The sequence below is a fragment of the Procambarus clarkii genome, chromosome 3 (assembly GCF_040958095.1).
Source record: "Procambarus clarkii isolate CNS0578487 chromosome 3, FALCON_Pclarkii_2.0, whole genome shotgun sequence".
Lineage (NCBI taxonomy): Eukaryota > Metazoa > Arthropoda > Malacostraca > Decapoda > Cambaridae > Procambarus > Procambarus clarkii.
Window position 1 is genome coordinate 8992147 of NC_091152.1, and position 24328 is coordinate 9016474.

The window sequence follows — 24328 nt, forward strand, 5'->3', positions numbered from 1 at the left end:
CTACTATTGGACGTAACAACCCTAGACCAATACATATTAGATAATATAGATGTGCGCCTAAGATTGGAGCTCTCCCCACATGCTTGGGTGCTAAATACAAGTGTGGACGATGGCTCTAAGTATCGGCTGCATATGGATTATGCTAAGTTGTGGGTAACACGAGTGTTCCCATACCCAAGTGCTTACCTAGCCTTAAACAGCTCACTGTTAGCATCCCCCGACCCCATAAGCTATACTTTCAATAAAACCATTTCTAAAACATATGTCCTAGCAGGGAATCAAACTAGTCTCTTAATTGATCAGCCTTGGGCGCAAGTAATTCCTCACAGGATATTCATGGTAATTGTGCCAATGAATTATTTCGCTGGCCTTCACCAAGGTAATGGATTATATTTTGAAAATGCAAAACTGAAAAATATCGCCATGTATTTGAACAATAATGCAATTTACCGAATTGGTGGTGATTTCGACAATCATTATGCCCGCCTTTATTACGAAACTTTGAAGACATTAGGCTTAGAGCGTGATTCACTTCTAGCCTATGACACTTTTAATAAGGGAAGATCGATATTCGCCTTTGACTTAACCACCATCCAAACAAAGGATTCCCTCCCTGTGGAGAAATCTGGCAACTTGCGTATGGAGCTTGAGTTTGGCGGTGGTGTTACATATAACAGGCTGGTTTTACTGTTTGGGGAAACGACCGGGGTACTATCCATCGACGGACAGAGAACTGTTCTGTGTGACGTGCGAGCTTAAAAACATAATGAATTGTAATGATATAAATATTAATTTAAAAAATAATCTAGGGGATCGAGCACTCTACCTAGGTTGTTATAATGCTGATGAAATAGAACATTTAAATATCTCATCAAGAAAACCTATTGTTCTCATAACTAATATTTTACCATCACATAGCAGATTAACTATGGGACATTGGGTAGCTATTTATGTTGATAAAGTTAAACATCGAATGTTTTTTTTCGATAGTTATGCAATGTCGGCGGTTACTTATGGACATTATTTTCAAGGATTTATTAAAACTAACACAATAACAAAGGTGTTTGGAATGTGCTACAGACTCCAGAGTGATTTTACCCTTGCTTGTGGACTGTATTGCGTAATGTTCGTCCATAGGGTGAGTCACCTGGGGTTGCCTTCAACAGTACATTACTTACATAATGTATTTTCAAGCGTTAGTTTAAAATTAAATGATAAACGAGCCCTCGCTTATGCGAGACGATATTTTCCTATGAAACATCACTGTGTTAGGACATTTTGTAGAGGAGTAAGGGTTGGTTCTTATAGGTGGTGTAGAGAATATTTTTGTTAGCTAGGCAACCCACCTAACAGGGGGATTACCCCACATATAAAACACCTCTCACCCCACAACCTCCCTAGAAGACCCCCATCCCCCTTATCCTACAAATGGAAGGCGTCTCCCCAGAAACACACGCAGGGAAGATTGAAGTCCTTGAAGGGCCTGGTTAGTATTACCCTCACTTTCTGGTAAAGATTTATTTTTTTCCCACAATAGAAAGTTTGCTCAACCTCTATTTTACCTCTTCTTTTTTTTCAGTGCAATTCTTAGGACCTGTCCACATTTGTAGAGTAGTAATTCTACGAGGAAGGTCTGCCCCAAACAAGATGCTGTTACGTACCCTAATTGATGATGCCTGCTGTAGAGGACACAAGGACGCTCCTGCAGGGGGAGAGGTATGTACTAACTGTTCTTAGAGGAAATAGAATATTTTTCAAATAAAAGATATAGTCCTATAAATTATTTTCCCCATCTCTTTCCAGAACACTTCAGATGAGAGTCAGAAGGAAAGTCGTCCAAAAGGCAACCAGCCAACTCACCCCACTCCCCCAAGAGAGGGGGAGGGGGTCAAGACCTCCCCCCACTCACCACGGATGGGGAGACGTCAGAATTCTACTCAGATGAGGAAGGGGAGGTGGAGGGGGGAGAGGGATAGGGGCCATAATTAACTTCTTATACATCATTTGTGATTTTTACCTAATAAAACATTAATAAATTCTTTGATTTTTTTTAACCCCTGGAGGAGATTTATAATTTAATACCCCTATATAAGACCCACTCAACCTCCGCTGGGTGTGGAACTCTGTTACGGTAAAGTCAAGGCCATTAGGTGCGAGGAAGGGTACGGGCGACCACCCTCACCGGGAGGAACCTGTTTTACACCTGCCCCCATAGAGGAATGTGGGGGCGTAACTGGCACTCACCCACGAGTGTTTATTATACAAATAAATTCATTTTTACTTAAATATATTGTCATACTTTACTGTATAAATGAACATGATCATAGTGGCACATAATAGATACCTATCTTCACTGTTTTTTCGACTGCTACCACTCACACCTTGGGTGACCTAATATGGAGTGGCACTATGTGGCTCCCCGCTTCTGATTTTCTTATCTGATTACCCTACATAGCTGGCTCTATCTGGCATCAAATAATCTACTTGTGTCCCCTTGTGCGTGTTCCCCTTGTGTTAAATAGACTGTCTTTATCTACCCTGTCAATTCCCTTCAGAATCTTGAATGTGGTGATCATGTCCCCCCTAACTCTTCTGTCTTCCAGCGAAGTGAGGTTCAATTCCCATAGTCTCTCCTCGTAGCTCATACCTCTCAGCTCGGGTAGTAATCTGGTGGCAAACCTTTGAACATTTTCCAGTTTAGTCTTATCCTTGACTAGATATGGACTCCATGCTGGGGCTGCATACTCCAGGACTGGCCTGACATATGTGGTATACAATGTTCTGAATGATTCTTTACACAAGTTTCTGAATGCCGTTCGTATGTTGGCCAGCCTGGCATATGCCGCTGATGTTATCCGCTTGATATGTGCTGCAGGAGACAGGTCTGGCGTGATATCAACCCCCAAGTCTTTTTCCTTCTCTGACTCCTGAAGAATTTCCTCTCCCAGATGATACCTTGTATCTGGCCTCCTGCTCCCTACACCTATCTTCATTACATTACATTTGGTTGGGTTAAACTCTAACAACCATTTGTTCGACCATTCCTTCAGCTTGTCTAGGTCTTCTTGAAGCCTCAAACAGTCCTCTTCTGATTTAATCCTTCTCATAATTTTAGCATCATCCGCAAACATTGAGAGAAATGAATTGATACCCTCTGGGAGATCATTTACATATATCAGAAACAAGATAGGACCGAGTACAGAGCCCTGTGGGACTCCACTGGTGACGCCAATCGGAGGTCTCACCCCCTCACCGTAACTCTCTGCTTGTGTGTGTGTGTGTGTGTGTGTGTGTATTCACTTAGTTGTATTCACCTAGTTGTTCTTGCGGAGGTTGAGCTCTGCTGTTTCGGCCTGCCTCTCAACTGTCAATCAATATACTGTTACTAACTACTTACTATTTTTTTCACACACTCACACCCAGGAAGCAGCCCGTAACAGCTGTCTAAATCCCAGGTACCCATTTACTGCTAGGTAACAGGGGGCCCTCAGGGTGAAAGAAACTCTGCCCATTTGTTTCCGCATGGTCCGGTAATCGAACCCAGGCCACAGGATTACGAGTCCCGCGCGCTTTCCACTCTGCTACCAGACTCCTTGTCTGGTATGTGTGTGTGTGTGTGTGTGTGTGTGTGTGTGTGTGTGTGTGTGTGTGTGTGTGTGTGTGTGTGTGTGTGTGTGTGTGTGTGTGTGTGTGTGTGTGTGTGTGTGTGTGTGTGTGTGTGTGTGTGTGTGTTTGTGTGTGTGTGTGTGTGTGTGTGTGTGTGTGTGTGTGTTTGTGTGTGTGTGTGTGTGTGTGTGTGTGTGTGTGTGTGTGTGTATGTGTGTGTGTGTACTCACCTATTTGTGTCTGCAGGATCGAGCAATGACTCCTGGTTCGCGCCTTTCGAGCCATCGGTTGTTTACATCAATGACTCCGTTCTTATTTAAGAAAAAAAGAATAAAAAAAAATTCAGTTTAAAAATTAAGGATAGAATTTACTTCCACAACATGCTTCTTAAGTGCATTTCATTTTCCCACTACTCTCACGCTAAAAGAAAACTTCCTAACATCTCTGTGACTCATCTGAGTTTCCTGCTTTCACCCATGTCCCCTCGTTGTGTTACTATTCCGTGTGAACATTTCGTCCATGTCCACTCTGTCAATCTCCCTGAGTATTTTATACGTTCCTATTTCTCCCTTCTTATTTCTAGTGTCTTAAGGCACAGTTTCTTCAGACGCTCTTCATGCCCCCATCCCTCGTATCTCTGGAACGAGTCTCGTTGCAAACTTCTGAACCTTTTCCAGTTTTCTTAAGTACTTCTTGAGATGGGGACTCCATGATGAGGCAGCATACTCTAAGACTGGTCTCGCGTAGGCAGTGTAAAGCGCCCTAAATGCCTCCTTACTTAAGTTTCTGAATAATGATCTAACTTTTGCCAGTGTAGAGTATGCAGCTGTCGTTATCCTATTTATATGTGCCTCAGGAGATAGGTTAGGTGTTACGTCCGCGCCCAGATGTCTTTCTCGCGTCGTCACAGGTAAGCAATTCCCTTTCATTGTGTACTGTCCCTTTGGTCTCCTATCACCTAGTCCCATTTCCATAACTTTACATTTGCTCGTGTTGAACTCCAGTAGCCATTTGTCTGACCATCTCTGCAACCTGTTCAAGTCTTCTTGGAGGATCCTACAATCCTCAACTGTCACAACTCTTCTCATCAACTTTGCGTCACCCTCGAACATTGACATGTAGGACTCTACTCCTGTAAACATGTCTTTAACATACAGTAGAAATAGAATTGTTCCCAGCACCGATCCATGAGGTACTCCACTCGATACTGTTCGCCAGCCCGACTTCTTGCCCCTTACCGTAACTCTTTGGCTCCTTCCTGTTAGGTAGTTCCTTATCCATGCTAGGGTCTTTCCTCCCACCCCCGCCTGCCTCTTGAGTTTCTATAGCAGTCTTATGTGCGGTACTGTATTAAAGGCTTTTAGGCAGTCCAGAAATATGCAGTCTGGCCAACCTTTTTTGTCCTGTATTATCCTCCTTATTGTGTCATAGAATTCCAGAAGGTTTATTAGGCAAGACTTCCCTTTCCAGAACCCATATTGAGGTTTGTTTACAAACCTAACGTTCTCCAGGTGTGCAACCTATCGTAGCCTAATTATTCTCTCAAGTATTTTCCAGGGGATGCTTGTCAGTGATACAGGTCTATAGTTAAGTGTCTCCTCCCTATTATCTTTCTTGAAAATCGGTACAACATTTGTATTCCTTCCTATAGTCCCCTTTCCGGTAGTCAACTCTCCTTTCCCAGACCTCTTTTCCCTTCACAAGTTTGGTCACAAGTTTGAATTCCATCATGTAGTCCAAGACTAGGACACAATGGTCGCTGGCCCCTAGAGGTATTTCATGTTCTAAATTCTCGATGTCTTCTACGTTCTGGGTGAAAATCAGGTCTAATAGGCTCGGTGCATCTCCTCCTCTTTCCCTTGTGTCTTCCTTCACATGTTGTGTGAGGAAATTCCTGTCTTTAACATCTATTAACTTTGCTCCCCACATTTCGTCCCCTCCATAGGGATTCCTTGATTCCCAATTTATCTCTCCATGATTTAGGTCCCCCATGACCAGCAGTTTCTCTCTCGTTCGGTGAGCTAATGTTGCTGCCTTCTGTAGTTCATCTATGCATGCCTTGTTGTTGTCATCACACTCCTGCCAGGGTCTTTTACTGTTTGGTGGGGGATTGTAGATTACCAAGATCACAATCTTTCGCCCATCTGCTGTCAGAGTTCCATGTATGGAGTGTGTTCTCTCATTAGTACCCCCCCGATTTCCCAGGTCTTCAAACTTCCATTTCCGCTTTATTAGGAGTGCCACTCCCCCTCCTCGTCTCTGTATCCTCTCTTATCTTATCACCTGGTACCCCTCTGGAAAGACTGCATCCGAGATCATGTCATTTATTTCAGTTTCCTCTATTTCAACTATGTCAGGATCTGCCTCCCTAACTCTTTCTTTTATCTCTTTTGCTTTATTACATACCCCAACAACATTGGTGTACCAAACCTTGAGATTCTTCAAGGAAACACTGGCGCCAGAGTAAACCCTTTCTCTGGGGGTCTGGGGGGATCTGCGGGGTTTGGGAAAAATCTGACTCCAATATTTGAATTTATTAAAAGGAAAACTTCAATAGCTATGAAGGACAACCACTTTTTGAGAAAAAGTGGAAAACATAAATGAGCAAATGGATTAATATTGATACCAAGAACTGGTGTCCTATGGATCTTAACGGGACTGTAATTTATCATGAAAATAGGAGCAAAATTCTCTTTCACAATTTGGGGGGTACGAGCGCTAAGATACGAATACGTCCTAGCACAAATAATCTAACTCTGGTTCTTCAGTTAGAAAAGAAATATAAATGCAAATTCATTTTATAGTATATAATCATAGAATCAAGATATGAAATGGGATTAGTAAATAATATAAGCAAACATGAATGATAATAAATGACACTTTCAATAGAAATTATTCATGTGTTTAACTGTTAATACTCTACAAAAATACTACAAAACTATAAATGTAGGTTCAGCTTATCGGTTTCGTGGGTTTGATTGTATAATGTTTGGGGTGGTCCCGAGGGCACACTTGTTGCAACACGCTGTCCAGGCATGCACATGGAATGATAGATTATTCTTCTCCTCTCACTGCTACTACTCCAGCTGAAAGCAAAATTAAATGTACAAATTGTCTAGGCTAGACTTAATATGCCACTATTTCTGATTGCAAGTGGAAACCTAGAATTAAATGAAACTAACAAGGGATATGTTGTTATCGCGTGGCTTAACGTACGAGCAACCTACACAGAAAATATTAATAGAGTGCACTTTTTAAGAAATATCAGTAGGACAATAAGGATATTATGCTCGCCGGAACTTGTGTTGAATGCAGATGAAAATCTCCACGAACTCTGGCCCTCGCTGATGCAACGGTGACGTAAATCTGAGTCGTTTAGTGGAAACTTTGCAACACAGTAACTCTTTGCATGCTGGTAATGGCATCATGTCTCCTTCTTCCTTCCCCCCAATTGCGCATGCATGGCTCTGGCTAAGTATCTCCAGCGTAAATGAATTTATATATTTCGAAGTTAATTAGGGAAGGAAGTGGTTGTGGTTATCTTGAGATTATCTTGAGATGATTTCGGGGCTTTAGTGTCCCTGCGGCCCGGTCCTCGACCAAGCCTCCAACCCCAGGAAGCAGCCCGTGACAGCTGACTAACACCCAGGTACTTATTTTACTGCTAGGTAACAGGGACATATGGTGAAAGAAACTCTGCCCATTGTTTCTCACCGGCGCCCGGGACCGAACACACACACACTCACACTAAGGCCTGATAGCTGAGTGGACAGCGCTCAGGACTCGTAATCCTAGGTTCGATCCCAGGTGATGGCAAAAACAAAATGGGCAGAGTTTCTTTCACGCTGATGCGCTTGTTACCTAGCAGTAAATAGGTACCTGGGAGTTAGAGATCTGTTAAGGACTGTTTCCCGTGTGTACTCACCTAATTGTACTCACCAAATTGTGCTTGCGGGGGTTGAGCTCTGGCTCTTTGGTCCCGCCTTTCAACCGTCAATCAACAGGTAGAGTGTGTGTGTGTGTGTGTACTCACCTAGTTGTGCTTGCGGGGGTTGAGCTCTAGCTCTTTGGTCCCGCCTCTCAACCGTTAATCAACAGGTGTACACATTCCTGAGACTATTGGGCTCTATCATATCTACACTTGAAACTGTGTATGGAGTCAGCCTCCACCACATCACTTCCTAATGCATTCCATTTGTCAACCACTCTGACACTAAAAAAGTTCTTTCTAATATCTCTGTGGCTCATTTGGGCACTCAGTTTCCACCTGTGTCCCCTTGTGCGTGTGCCCCTTGTGTTAAATAGCCTATCTTTATCAACCCTATCGATTCCCTTCAGAATTTTGAATGTGGTGATCATGTCCCCGCTAACTCTTCTGTCTTCCAGTGAAGTGAGGTTTAATTCCCGTAGTCTCTCCTCGTAGCTCATACCTCTCAGCTCGGGTACTAGTCTGGTGGTGAACCTTTTCCAGTTTAGTCTTATCCTTGACTAGATATGGACTCCATGCGGGGGCTGCATACTCCAGGATTGGCCTGACATATGTGGTATACAAAGTTCTGAATGATTCTTTACACAAGTTTCTGAATGCCGTTCGTATGTTGGCCAGCCTGGCATATGCCGCTGATGTTATCCTCTTGATATGTTCTGCAGGAGACAGGTCTGGCGTGATATCAACCCCCAAGTCTTTTTCTTTCTCTGACTCCTGAAGAATTTCCTCTCCCAGATGATACCTTGTATCTGGCCTCCTGCTCCCTACACCTATCTTCATTACATTACATTTGGTTGGGTTAAAATCTAACAACCATTTGTTCGACCATTCCTTAAGCTTGTCTAGGTCTTCTTGAAACCTCAAACAGGCCCCTTCTGTTTTAATCCTTCTAATAATTTTGGCATCGTCCGCAAACATTGAGAGAAATGAATCGATGCCCTCCGGGAGATCATTTACATATATCAGAAACAAGATAGGACCGAGTACAGAGCCCTGTGGGACTCCACTGGTGACTTCACGCCAATCGGAGGTCTTACCCTCACCGTACCTCTCTGCTTCCTATTGCTTAGGTACTCCCTTATCCACTGGAGCACCTTACCAGCTACACATGCCTGTCTCTCCAGCTTATGTACCAGCCTCTTATGCGGTATTGTGTCAAAGGCTTTCCGACAATCCAAGAAAATGCAGTCCACCCAGCCCTCCCTTTCTTGCTTAATCTTTGTCACCTTGGTCGCAGCATTCTAATAAGCCATTCAGGCAAGATTTACCCTCCTTGAACTCATGTTGGCGATTTGTCACGCAGTCCCTTCTCTCCAGATGTGTTACCAGGTTTTTTCTCACGATCTTCTCCATCACCTTGCATGGTATACAAGTCAAGGACACTGGCCTATAGTTCAGTACCTCTTGCCTGTCGCCCTTTTTGTATATTGGGACCACATTCGCCGTCTTCCATATTTCTAGTAGGTCTCCCGTCTCCAGTGACTTACTATACACTATGGAGAGTATCAAGCAAACTGCCTCTGCACACTCTTTCAGTACCCATGGTGAGATCCCGTCTTGACCAACAGCCTTTCTAACATCCAGTTCCAGCAGGTGTCTCTTGACCTCCTCTCTCGTAATTTCGAACTCTTCCAAGGCCGCCTGGTTTACCTCCCTTTCTCCTAGCACAGTGACCTCACCTTGTTCTATTGTGAAGACCTCCTGGAACCTCTTGTTGAGTTCTTCACACACCTCTTCGTCATTCTTTGTATACCTGTCCTCGCCTGTTCTAAGTTTCAATACCTGTTCTTTCACTGTTGTTTTCTTTCTGATGTGACTGTGGAGTAGCTTTGGTTCGGTCTTGGCTTTGTTTGCTATATCATTTTCAAAACTTTTCTCTGCTTCTCTTCTCACCCTGACGTACTCATTCCTGGTTCTCTGGTATCTCTCTCTGCTTTCTGGTGTTCTGTTATTCCGGAAGTTCCTCCACGCCCTTTTGTTCAGTTTCTTCGCTTCCATACATGCTCTATTATACCATGGATTCTTCTGTTGCTTCTCGGATTTTTCCCGTTGGGCCGGGATGAACCTGTTTACTGCCTCCTGACACTTTTGGGTAACATAGTCCATCATACCATGTACAGACTTATCTCTGAGGTCTGTGTCCCTAGGTATTTCCCTTAGAAAACTTCTCAACTGTTCATAATTCCCCTTTCGGTATGCCAGCCTTTTGATTCCTAGTTCTTTTTTGGGGGAGATAATTCCTAGCTTGTGTGTGTGTGTGTGTGTGTGTGTGTGTGTGTGTGTGTGTGTGTGTGTGTGTGTGTGTGTGTGTGTGTGTGTGTGTGTGTGTGTGTGTGTGTACTCACCTAGTTGTACTCACCTAGTTGTGCTTGCGGGGGTTGAGCTCTGGCTCTTTGGTCCCGCCTCTCAACTGTCAATCGACAGGTGTACAGATTCCTGAGCCTATTGGGCTCTATCATATCTACACTTGAAACTGTGTATGGAGTCTCCACCACATTACTTCCTAATGCATTCCATTTGTCAACCAAAATTAAAGAGACGAAATTGGAATTTGCTCAATAATAAATGGGAAATATGCAGCTTTTATAAGCATATCACTCACTTTAAGCCTTCATATAAGCCTAACGTGTACGAATGCAATCTTTGTCGGTAATATAAAAACAAAATGTGGTAATTCTTGAAACAACTTGGCACTTCAAAAAGCAGTGTTGCCACATTTTCCCCATCCCCTCCCATTCCCTTGAAAGATACTTTTGACCACCACTGTACCTCCAATGGAATTATTAGATTAATCATGATATTGATATGATTGTATTATACATAAGTAATTATTTAATGTTTGTCGAATTGGACTTTAAGTTAGGCAGTACTAAGTAATAACCGACCTCTGTTGGTTAGTTGAAGTTGCTGAGGTTTGGTTGACTGTACTCGACATCCAAAACGTAAAGGTGTTCTGTACATATAATACTTTTTATTTTATTGTACCGATCTTTTTTTCACACAATAGTAAAATATGCGTCTCTATCAAATGTAGTTGTTAGAGATTGGACTCGCCTGCACAAACTGTCATGTATCTCCTCATAAGTAGTCGAAGCAAATGGGTCTCGAACATTTGGCCATAGTGTTGCTGTAAGTGTCAGGGTGTAGTATACAAGGGTGTAGTAGTATGGCATTATATAATCATAACGTTTTAAGTATATGTGCTACGTTTTCCGTTATATACTATAAGGCATGGAAATGAATAACATGTTGCAATTCAATGAATATTTTTCATAAACTCAGTGTTACTCAAGTGACCAGTGGACAATGCTAATTGGAAATATTTGTCCACAGGATGAATCAATATCTCCAGAGAGGGTACTTCCGGAACTTGGTCCTCTTGCTCTTAGTATTGAGCGTTGTCACCCTTGTATACGAAATTTCTGTGGAAAAACCTCACGTTCAAAGAATAACGAGGTACATCTCAGGTAGGTTGTGATAACGTCCAGAGGTACATCTCAGGTAGGTTGTGATAACGTCCAGAGGTACATCTCAGGTGAGCTGTGATAACGTCCAGAGGTACATCTCAGGTAGGTTGTGATAACGTCCAGAGGTACATCTCAGGTGGGCTGTGATAACGTCCAGAGGTACAACTCAGGTAGGTTGTGATAACGTCCAGAGGTACATCTCAGGTAGGTTGTGATAACGTCCAGAGGTACATCTCAGGTAGGTTGTAATAACATCCAGAGGTACATCTCAGGAAGGTTGTAATAACATCCAGAGGTAAATCTCAGGAAGGTTTTGATAACGTTGAGAGAAACATCTCAGGTGGGGTGTGATAATGTCCCGAGGTACATCTCAGGTGGGTTGTGATAATGTCCCGAGGTACATCTCAGGTGGGTTGTGATAATGTCCAGAAGTACATCTCAGGTGGGTTGTGATAATGTCCAGAGGTACATCTCAGGTGGGTTGTGATAATGTCCAGACAAGTTCTATTACCTTTGTAATGTACACGAATACTGTTCTTAAAATACTATTTCATGGTGGCAAACCTTAAGGCATATCAAGATATATGTACAGTAAGAGTATACATACAAACCATTTCGCTAAAGTTAGAAAGGAACAGGTGATAATCTAGCGAGAATTATAATATTAATCAGGTACCAAGAAAAAAGTAGCGCTTAGCGGTCCATTTTTGTTTGTTTGCAAGGTCTTTAAGACCCTGCGAACAAAGTAAAATAGACAAGGACTAGACTACCCAAAATGACAGTACTTGTAGCTACTCTGGATGAAATGTACAAAATATAGACTGTGTCCCCCCCCCCCTAAAAAAACACTTCACAATATGTACAATTGGAATTCGACAGGACATAACAAAACTGGATCACACACTAACTTGTGCATCATTCTCGTTGATGGCTCCAGGAATCAATATCCCCCATGGTACTGACTTTGACCAGACCATATAGTTGGTGGTCTGGTTGACCAAGCTGTCCACAGTAGCAACTCTCACTTATGAATCACAGCCTGGTTGATCTGCTAACCATTGGAGGTTTTATCAAGCACTCGTTTTAGCCACATAAAAGTTCATTTAGTTCTGCCACTTATGTTTAAAGGGAGCGTTGAAATGACTTAATCTATATAAATAAAAATAGAAATGTTTGTTTGTGTATAACCGCTAATCTTCGAAAGTTCTTCATCGATTGCTTTGAAATTTTTACACAACGTTCCATTCGCATCCGGCCAGGTTTTTATATACATTCTATATAGATGTCACGTCTGTGACGGTAAGAAAACATGCTTTTTCAGAAAAACTGTGTTTTTTATGTGTTTTTCATGTGAGGGAAATCTTCGAGACCACTTTATCAATTGCTTTGAAATTTTGACACAACATTGCATTTGAATAGGGGCGTCTTTTTATGTATCTACTATATACACGCCTCACATATGATAGGGAAAAACATGTTTTTTTTAAACAGCGCCATCTGTTGCACATAATTGCAACATGCACGCAGTACTAAATACGTCACGAACTCCATGTCAATGTTTCCGATTGCATTGATAAATTTTATTTGCATAGATTTTGATATATTTTATTTTTTATTGAATTATTTTGTGTGACATTGTGTAGGAATTGAGCTGTGTTGTTTACAATACCGTTTATTTCGTAAGTGTTAGTATAGATGCCACACCTGTGACAGGTAAAACTGTGCTTTCCTTGAAAAACAGCGCCATCTGTTGCATGTAAGAGCAACACACGTGCTATACTAAATATGTTACAATTCCATTTCATTGTTTCTGATTGCATTGATAAATTGAATTTTCATCGATTTATATTTATTTTCACTTTGATTTATTTTCACTTTGATTTAATTATAATGTGTGAATTGCGTTGGAATTGAGTTGTGTTGTTTACCATACCGTTCATTTCGTGAGTAAAGTTTATTTTTTTTATTTTTCATATTTTCATTTAATTTTTAACTGTTTTTCCTATATTTCAGTGATGGGAACATCAGATCACATGATGTTTTTTCATGTGATCTGATGTTTTCTTTTTGAAGTGGGTAGAATACCCACCCATTCTACCCACTTCAAGACTCCGCACCAATATAAAAGCATCAAGAAATATGGGCCAATAGTCCCTTTGCAGTTACTTCCATTCTTCCCGTTAATTTACCCAATATATACCCATTGTTTCGTGTTCTGTCTTGTGTTGAAAGTTTTGTTCACCTCATCCAAAACTGTTGTAACATTTAACCTCACCCAAATGCTGGTATATAATATGAAAGCTGTTTAAAATTATAGAAACATAAACAGAGAAGAACTCTGTTTAGTGTTTGCTGGTTATAGTTGTGTGTGTGTAAACTAAAGTCTTTGAAAATGTAATAAGTTCTTACGAAACGCGTTCAAGCGTCGCGTCAGACTAGAAATAAAAATGAATTTTGGAGAATTGATTTTTCAATTACCATCGACAGTGAAAAGAAACATAAGAAATATTGAGAAAATTTGTGTTAGAATTATTAATCTTAATAATCTTATTATTATTATTATTATTATTATAATCTTAATAATAATAATAATAATAATAATAATATATATATATTATTATTATTATATATACTATTATTATTATTATTATTATTATTATAATCTTAATAATATATATATATATATATATATATATATATATATATATATATATATATATATATATATATATATAAGGAAGAATTTGTGTATATATTTTGTGTTAGGTGAGGAGCCGGTTAGGTAAGGGAGCTGGTCGGCTGAGCGGACAGCACACTGGACTTGTGATCCTGTGGCCCTGGGTTCGATCCCAGGCGCCAGCGAGAAACAATGGGCAGAGTTTCTTTCACCCTATGCCCCTGTTACCTAGCAGTAAAATAGGTACCTGGGAATTAGTCAGCTGTCACGGGCTGCTTCATGGGGGTGGAGGCCTGGTCGAGGACCGGGCCGCGGGGACACTAAAGCCCCGAATTCATCCCAAGATAACCTCAAGATAGGTTCGAACCCAGTGTAGTCCAGCTCTCCTGCGGTGGTGCTCCCTAACTAGTATGCACTTCTGAAATCGATCTAGCGCAATCACTTGCTCCTGCATGTGTGAAGAAGATTTTTTTTGTTACTTGAAAGATATTAAATTTTGTACAACGTTCTTGTAGTAATTCATCACCCACGCAATATTTTAAATCAATTCTTTTATATTAACTTTCTCGGGGTTGTGAAAAATTTCAAGTTTGAAATGGTCTCTACATTCCTTAGTTCCTAAACAGAAGGACACTTTAACCTTTCTTATTATTACATTTTTAAAAGTTGATCAATATATCTACAGGGATAAGACCATATGTGGAGGAGGAGCGAGTGTTGACGGCAAAGACATTTGCAGGAGTAGCACAGGACGACCCAGCTCTGGTGAACTACATCCGTCACAACCTCCTCCAGCCGCCCTCACAACTACCCTATAACCTCGCCAACCCAGAGCGCCAGCATTTCTCTGAATTTGATCAGTCCAGCTACGCCGATAGTGAGATATTACATGGCATGGTGAGTATCATATCTAATGGAATAAGCTTTGTGTTAATGATGTGAAAAAAATTGTCAGACTCTGTCTATGGGACAATCTGTGTCATGTTTATCTATCTCATTTTGTCTTTTCATCCATTCTTGTTTGTTGTGCCTCATTCTAGCTTATAAAGCAGCATGCATTTATATACTCTTAATATATAAAATGTACTCAAAACAGGCTAAAAAAATTTGCTCATATGGATACAAGGTAAAGTTTTCACTACATTACATATCTGTGGTGAGTAGTGAGTACACAATGCTTTAGTATTATTACTGATGAGTGCATAAAGAAAATCCTCATTTATTTTATCTATTGGGAGAGTGGTGAGTAACTGCTGTTGAGATACTATCTTTAGGATGAATATTGAGAATATGTTGATATTATTCAACAATATTGGCGATCAGATGATATTTCTGCATTACATCACTAGTGGGTGTCGTGAGTAAACATATTATATACACCATAATTCACAAATTAGTCGCAGGTATTTCTCCAAAATCATGAACGCTAACCATGGCGGCAAAATGTTCATATTTTAGACATATTTAGAAAATATATACAATAGCAGTTACAGCAATATTTGAAGAAACAATTACAAGAGTGAGGTGTAAGTGAGTGCCAGGTGCCTGAAGCGTAACTCATCAACCAGTCATCCTACCAAACATCGCATTTTGATATATACTTTACCTAAGACCAAAAATCTTTGTTCTAGTAAATTATAACGGCTCATGAAACTAACGGAACATAGTGTCCAATTTTCTATTTTTTGTCCAAAGGTAAGTTAGGATAAGCGCACTCTAGTACGACAGTTCCATGACATAGGAAAATCTTTGGAGGACGGGCTGCACTGTGAGGAGGATAGACCAGCTGTTCAAGTAAGAGCGTGTGCATGCCAAAGAAAGAACAGGAGTGAAAGAATATATATATATATATATATATATATATATATATATATATATATATATATATGTAGGGGTACCACCACTGGTTTAATTAAAGGGACCCACATCCTCGAAGAAGAAAATAAATAGTGTTCAGAGAAGACCTTGTGGATTCTCACTGAATACTTTAATCTTTTCCTCTCCTACCACCCCTATTATTTTTTTTTATTTTTTTTTTTACTTGATTTTATTGCAATGCTACAGTTTACAGAAAACACACACTTATACAACAATATACCAATCAGTGTTCGAAGACCTCGTCCAGCTCCTTGGGGGTTGGGTGCGTACCCAAGATACAGCACGCATTTCCCCTCTGAACAGCGACACTGAGGCGCTGAAACATGAAACTGGCTACTCTTGGGTCTCTAGTCTTCCCAATGAGTTCCTCGCCCAGCTCCTTCAGGAACTTAAGTGCACATTTACCCCAGGCGCCCAGAGTCTCAGAGCCTATTGGCACGAACCTATAACAACGTTCTAGGTCCCTGTACTTGTTAGTTTTCTGGGTCTCCCTGAAGGTGGCCGCCCCGCCTCCCTCAGCTGCGCTGTAAGGTAGATAGGTATCAGCCAATGTGGATGCACACGTGTAGTCCCACACGACCTGTTTACCTTCCCTCCACGGCTGCAGGGTGACTCCATCTGGGCGTTTTTGGCTGTTGTCAGGTCTGCACAACTGAGGTTCCCTTTGTGCTGGGCATCCAGCTGAAGCCAAACTTCTCGTGATGATGTCATTGACTGCTTCATGTCTGGCAATCTTTCCCTTTGTCTTACGACAGATGAGACCATGGCTGCCGTATTGGTCTGCCCTTGCATGGCCGCAAATACACCGGTGCTCGGTGGAGATAGGGTCGTACCTAGTAGCCAGAACGCACTTCTCAGCCTACTATGCAAGGCCCGATTTGCCTAATAAGCCAAGTTTTCATGAATTAATTGTTTTTCGGCTACCTAACCTACCTTACCTAACCTAGCCTAACTTTTTCGGCTACCTAACCGAACCTAACCTATAAAGATAGGTTAGGTTAGGTTAGGTAGGGTTGGTTAGGTTCGGTCATATAACTACGTTAATTTTAAATCCAATAAAAAAAATGACCTCATACATAATGAAATGGGTAGCTTTATCATTTCATAAGAAAAAAAATAGAGAAAATATATTAATTCAGGAAAACTTGGCTTATTAGCCAAATCGGGCTTTGCATAGTAGGCCGAGTACGACGTTCTATGTTATATATGTCGTACCTAGTAGCCAGAACGAACTTCTCAGCCTACCATGCAAGGCCCGATTTGCCTAATAAGCCAAGTTTTCATGAATTTTATGTTTTTTCGACTACCTAACCTAACCAAACCGAACTTTTTCGGCTACCTAACCTAGCCTAACCTATAAAGATAGGTTAGGTTAGGTTAGGTAGGGTTGGTTAGGTTCGGTCATATATCTACGTTAATTTTAACTTCAATAAAAAAAATTGACCTCATACATAATGAAATGGGTAGCTTTATCAGTTCATCAGAAAAAAATAGAGAAAATATAATAATTCAGGAAAGCTTGGCTTATTAGGCAAATTGGCCCTTGCATAGTAGGCAGAGAAGTGCGTTCTGGCTACTAGGTACGACATATATATATATATATATATATATATATATATATATATATATATATATATATATATATATATATATATATATATATATATATATATATATTAGGCTTATAATTTTTTTCCTAATTCATTTATGATATTTATATATATATATATATATATATATATATATATATATATATATATATATATATATATATATATATATATATATATATATATATATATATATATATATATATATTTTTTTTTATATGGGAAGGGAGTACCACCTCTAGCTGGAAGAAGGGGGACCCATAGCCTCGGAGGAAACCACGCATTACGCATTAGAGGGAATGTTTAGATCCCCTCCAATACAGTTTCTGTGTGCTTTTCTCCTACCACCCCCTTCCTTGAATATTTTTTGTGCTTTATTATGCATTTGATGTTTACAAGATATACATGGGTTGATACAAAAATAATAATGCAAAAAGGTGCTTAAAGGTTATGGATCTCTTGAAGAACACAACAATGGGAAACATTGATGAATGTCACAGACGGGTTCGATCATTGTTGCAAGTCAAACACTTCTTCGAATTCCTCTGAAGTTGGACTAGTGCCCAAGACGCAACAGGCATTTCCCCTCTGAATCGCAACACTGAGGCGCTGGAACAAGAAACTTTTTGCTCTCTGGTCTTTTGTAGCGCTGATCAATTTGTCCCCCAATTCCTTCAGGAACTTCAATGCACATTTTCCCCACGAACCGAGGGTCTCCGAGCCGATCGGAACAAAGCTGTAGCAGTGTGCTAGACCTCTGTATTTAATAATTTTCTGCGATTCCCTGAAAGAAGCAGCACCACCGCTTTCACGTGTGCTGTAGTGGAGGTAGGTACTGGCCAGTGTGGCAGCGCACGTGTAGTCCCATACCACTTGCTTACCATCCTTCCAAGGTAGCAAGGTGACCCCATCAGGGCGCTTCTGAGGGTCGTTAGGTCTGGATAAGTGTGGTTCTCTTTGTGCCGGGCAGCGGGCTGTGGCGAGGCTCCTCTTGATGATGTCGTTGACTTCTTCATGTCTTGCAATTTTACCCTGTGATTTACGACATACCAGACCATGACGACCATATTGGTCTACCATCGCAGTTCCGCAGATGCACCTATGTTCGGTGAGGATGGGGGCGGCAAGGCGAAGGGCAACTCCAATGCGGAGAGCGTCATGACTGAGGCGAGTTCCCAGGGCTGCATTGGGTACAGCAAATAAAAAATCCCCGGCGTGGGGTGCTGTTACCGCTAGGAGGCGGGCTTTGTTTTCAGCATCAGCGTTGTCAATCATTGCTGTGACAGTCTTTTCCATTATGGGGCTATCCCAGTGGGCCTGCTTGTGGTCTTTTGGGACTTGTGGTCGGGGTTGAGGGTGTGCAATGGTGTCCCATTGTCTGGCTGCTTCGATGAACGTTTGATCATGAGTTCCCGCTGTCTCTCTCATACGCTCTGGTAGGATCTGCCCTACCAATTCGTTGGCTGCTGTACATGAGGATAAGAATGCTGGAAGTGCTACCTCAGTTGCCTTTCGTATGCCTATCCCTCCAAATCTCACTGGTAGTGTTGCTTGGTCCCACTGACTGTCATCTAAATCTAGGTTGAGCGCCTTCCTGAATATTGACCTGAGGAGCTCATCATATTGATGTAGAAGTGGGTTGCCAAAAGTTGGTGCACACCTTAAGAAGTATGTTAGCCTGGGCAGGGTAAGGCACTTTGTGAGAAGGTAGAGGGCATCGTGGGAGTCCAAGTCCCCAATTCTCTCTTCCATCCTCTTTAGGTCTCTAAACTTTTCGTCAAGGACTGCAGCAATGGCATTGTGGCCCAGAGGTGCTCCGAGTAGTGTGCTGTCGGTAGGTTTAACGACTGAGCTTCTGGTAGAACTGATTTCACTGCTCTAATGATTACTTCACTAGATGCAATAATTTCGCACTTGGAGGGGCTAAGAACGAGACCCATGGACTCCCCCCGTGTCTTCACCAGCTGTAAGTCTTCTAGCAGGGAATCTTGTGTGCCTGCCAGAGTGCCATCATCCAGGAACCAGATGTTGAGCTCGCTGGACAGTCTGGTTGTAATTTCTCGAACCGCTATGCAAAAGAGGAACGGTGCAAGTGGGTCACCCTGTTGAATTCCCTCTGCTGAGGTGACTTCATGTTTGCCAAACAGGAGGGTTGAGTCTTTGGTGTAGCCTGCTGACACATACGGGAGAATGCTTGGGCAATGTTCCTGGACTGCAGTGAGGATTGCTTCCCTTTTGACCGAGTTGAAAGCGTTTTTAAAATCTAATTTTACTACTGCCTGGTCTTCAGTAAGAGAGCTAATGTAGGCTCGTGCAGCATGAGCCGCTGCTTCACAGCCTTGGGGGACTCCAAACCCCAGCTGGTTGGGTTGCAGCATGGTGGCTGCTTCCGTTCGGATACTTCTGACAGCAGCCCTTGCAACTAGGCGGCGAAGGGTATTACCAACGGCAATGGGTCTGATTCCTCCCCCCTTCTTTTTGAGGGCACATAGGGATGCACCAAAGAAGAATGGTGTAACACTGTAAAAGTGTTTGGTTTAGGTTAATACATACATAGAGTACATGAGTCACAGACAAGGATCTGAGAGGCGCCAGTTGTCTGCCTGAGATCTCACACCTCTAACCGTTAATGACCCCAAGTGACCTGAGGTCAGATCATGATAATTTCACCTTGCTTCCGCTAAGCGTATAATTGGAGCCGGGTAGCCTTCAAACATGCCGACGTTTAAGGAGTGGCTTGGTAGTGCCGGAGGCTATCTACTTGTGGGCGGAGTTAGTTACTAGGTTCCCCAATATAAACTCGGAGAGCTATCCACCAGAGAGCATTAAGAGACAGAACAGCAGACGAGAGCAGAGACGACGTCCCTACCAGGGAGGCTGTCGGCCGGCAGGGGCGAGACAGTCTCTGTCAAGCTACAGACCCCCCCCCCCCTCTCTATTCAACTTAGACTCAGTCCTCGGTGAGTGAACATTTAGGTGACTTGGTCGTGTTTACATATGTTGTGTGATGATCAGGGGCAGTCAAGTTGTAGGGTTCTCGAATTCTTGGATGATGACTCACTTTGCATATTAAACTGGAACATTTTAATTGAATTGCTAAATTATGATACTTCATGTGAAATATAATTATGAATTTATTATTTAAATTGTGTTTAACTTTGTTCCCTAGAGATTTTGAGTTGAGGTGAGAAAGCCTCTGTGGTTACTGGTTTCATGATATTAATGAATACATGTTTGGAGTTGATACATGATACAGAGGGAACATACTAATAATGAACTCATGATAACATCTTTTGAGAATTTTGTGATACAGACAAGTTCCATTCCTTGTCTTGTATGTATTGATCATGAATGGATGGTGGCAGCATTTCGTCTTCTACTATCTACTCTTCTACTTCTACTATCTACTCTTCTCCTTCTACCTATCTACACCTCTCCCTCCACCCCTCTCTAAACTCTCACTTTCAACTAATGACCCTCCTCGCCCCTCCCACCTCTCTGCCTCTCACCCCAAACCCTCACTAATTACTTCACATTTCATTTCTTTCCTCTCGTTTTCTCTTATACGTTTGTGGCAATGATTCTGTATTCTAGAGTTCTCTCTAGAGTTTCGGGTAACTGATCAAGTGACGGCGCCTTGTAGTCTTAGCACCTAGGTAGTCGAATACCTAGGTTACAAGGTGTTGAACGAGAGAGGATGCCTTAGGAACTCTGGAGGGTGCTCTAGAATAGTTAGCTAACTGGGGACGGGATAACGGACTAGAGAGAGCTGTTTCCCCCGGCCTCGTTAGTTAACTGGGGGGTGGAATAATGGACAAGCTAGAGCTATTTCCCCCACCCCCCGTTACAATGTTGGCAGCGGTGTTGAACAATGTTGTAGGTAGTTGGTGTTCTTTTAACATTGTTCAGTCCCACGTGTCTTTTTGCCGCTCAGGCGCTATCAGGGAGATCTTGACAGGTGTTTTACTTTCGCGATTTAGCGAGTTTTTTTCAGGCTAGGAGATAGTGATTCTCTAGTGTTGTGGTTTAGTGATTTTGTGAGTTTTGTGGTGTTCAGGGAATGTTCACCAGAACTTGCGTGTGTAGTGATTTATGTTAGTAATAAGATTTGGCGATTTGGGAACTTAGCGGTGTTGGTAGTGCAGGTCAGCTGAGTGTGACAGGTGACCTCACATGTCCCACGGGGACACCCAGCCACCGCTGGTCTCCAGGTCAGTGGGGAGTGGCAGGTGTAGTTTTAAGTGGTGGTTCTGCTCAGATTATTGCGATCGACTGTTTTACTCCATTTTGAACGCAATAACCCGAGGTGTACTGGTATTGTACAGCATGCTAGGGGGAGGCTTAGTATGTCAGTAGACTTCACGTTGGGGACGCTCGACGTTAGATAGTCTGGTCACAGGGGTGGCAACAGTTTGGAGTTGTTGACCGGCGGAGAAGCTAGGGAGACACTCTGGGTCACGTAGGTGGCTGTAGGTTAAGGGTGGGAGTAATGGTTAATTATGTACTTAAGATTAGGAACGGTACAGTTAAGTTTAGGCTAGTGTTTTGTCTATTAGTGTTGATTTTTTTCGTGACAAGTTAAAGGTAGTGATGACCTTATTCTCTCTTCTCTAACTTTCCTCTGTTACTGTCTTATGTTCCACCAAGTCAATATCATTCAGTGTTAATTGGATTATTTTAAAAATTTAAGTGTAGTTGTTGCCAGGAGGAGAGCGGTATGACTGGACTGTGTGAACCCTATACAAACTACAGGGTCACACAACAGCATGGAGCACGGGTATTGTCGCCTTTATGTTCATCCACAGGTGGGAGCCAGAGGAGAGGCGCGACGCATATACAGAAGAGGGAGACGGCTGCTGTGTACCACACTCAGGGGCGTTTATCACCACCACCACGACCAGTCCACTACCTGGAAGTCATGGTCACCACCACCACCACCCCAGGGGACCCCAAGATGCAGCCCTCTCGGTCGGGCAACATTGGTCTACCCAGTGGACCCCAGGACGGACGGACCCCAGTGGACCCCAAGACGGACGGACCCCAGTGGACCCCAAGACGGACGGACCCCCAGTGGACCCCAGGTCGTTCTGCAGACGACCCCAGACGACCCAGTAAAGATGGAAGAGGAACAACAACGACTCCAGTCTGTCCCACCAACATCGGTCTACCCAGGATGGACCCCAGGACGGACGGACCCCAATGGACCCCAGGTCGCTTGTCAAAGACCCATGGGAGGAGGAAGAGAGAAGAAAGAAGAAAGAAGAGAAGATAAGACAAGCTGAGTGAGACATGATACCTAGTGTCCCTTGCTGGTGTCAGCATCATTGCATGGAGCGTAATTGCAAGACAGGATCGTTTGCCTTGACTGGCCGCCCCTCCTGCAAGCAGGTAGCTCTGTTGAGTGATTCTTCCTGTGTCATGCAGACTTGATGTGGCTGTCAGAAGTAGCTCTCTGAAGGAGGCGTGCTGGAGCAACAGGGAGGAAGAAGAGTAGGATGGGATTTCTACTGTTGGCAACTATATGAAGGTCTCGAAACTTGTAGTCCCTATAGCTGTGAAGAACCCCAATATACGTCTCTCATGGTGACTGACGTAGGGCCAATTACAGATCAGCTGGGACAACCGAATTCCACGGTCCTGTGCGCAGTTCAAGTAGTAACGGCTTTCGGGTTGACCAAGGGTTGTTGTGCGTTAACGACGGAGAAGCGACGGAGGCAGTTGTGTTGAAGAAATGTGGTACAGGATTATCTACAAGACCAAGCAGTGACGTCGCCCAGCCAGAGACAATGGACGTCTGTCTACATATTTCATTTTTTAGAGTAGGATGATGTATATTTGTTTAGCTAGGATGTATTCTTTTCGTTAATAAAGTTGTCGCACACAGCTAGCTTGCTTTAGCAGTGTTGCAAAAACTTTATTTTCGGGGAGAAGGGGAGATGTAACACTGTAAAAGTGTTTGGTTTAGGTTAATACATACATAGAGTACATGAGTCACAGACAAGGATCTGAGAGGCGCCAGTTGTCTGCCTGAGATCTCACACCTCTAACCGTTAATGACCCCAAGTGACCTGAGGTCAGATCATGATAATTTCACCTTGCTTCCGCTAAGCGTATAATTGGAGCCGGGTAGCCTTCAAACATGCCGACGTTTAAGGAGTGGCTTGGTAGTGCCGGAGGCTATCTACTTGTGGGCGGAGTTAGTTACTAGGTTCCCCAATATAAACTCGGAGAGCTATCCACCAGAGAGCATTAAGAGACAGAACAGCAGACGAGAGCAGAGACGACGTCCCTACCAGGGAGGCTGTCGGCCGGCAGGGGCGAGACAGTCTCTGTCAAGCTACAGACCCCCCCCCCCCCTCTCTATTCAACTTAGACTCAGTCCTCGGTGAGTGAACATTTAGGTGACTTGGTCGTGTTTACATATGTTGTGTGATGATCAGGGGCAGTCAAGTTGTAGGGTTCTCGAATTCTTGGATGATGACTCACTTTGCATATTAAACTGGAACATTTTAATTGAATTGCTAAATTATGATACTTCATGTGAAATATAATTATGAATTTATTATTTAAATTGTGTTTAACTTTGTTCCCTAGAGATTTTGAGTTGAGGTGAGAAAGCCTCTGTGGTTACTGGTTTCATGATATTAATGAATACATGTTTGGAGTTGATACATGATACAGAGGGAACATACTAATAATGAACTCATGATAACATCTTTTGAGAATTTTGTGATACAGACAAGTTCCATTCCTTGTCTTGTATGTATTGATCATGAATGGATGGTGGCAGCATTTCGTCTTCTACTATCTACTCTTCTACTTCTACTATCTACTCTTCTCCTTCTACCTATCTACACCTCTCCCTCCACCCCTCTCTAAACTCTCACTTTCAACTAATGACCCTCCTTGCCCCTCCCACCTCTCTCCCTCTCACCCCAAATCCTCACTAATTACTTCACTATTCATTTCTTTCCTTTCGTTTTCTCGTATACGTTTGTGGCAATGATTATGTATTCTAGAGTTCTCTCTAGAGTTTCGGGTAACTATCAAGTGACGGCGCCTTGTAGTCTTAGCACCTAGGTAGTCAAATACCTAGGTTACA

The 24328-nt window shown here is 42.5% G+C and overlaps 1 long non-coding RNA gene across 1 annotated transcript in view; it reads left to right on the forward strand.

The window, feature by feature from the left end:
- LOC123760963 (uncharacterized) overlaps nt 1-14656 on the forward strand; it is a 220477-nt gene extending 205821 nt beyond the window's left edge. Inside the window, exons 2-3 of the long non-coding RNA XR_011229526.1 lie at nt 10928-11061; nt 14424-14656. This is a non-coding gene — a long non-coding RNA (uncharacterized lncRNA). The remainder of the gene's footprint in view (nt 1-10927; nt 11062-14423) is intronic.
- Nucleotides 14657-24328: the final 9672 nt, after the last annotated feature.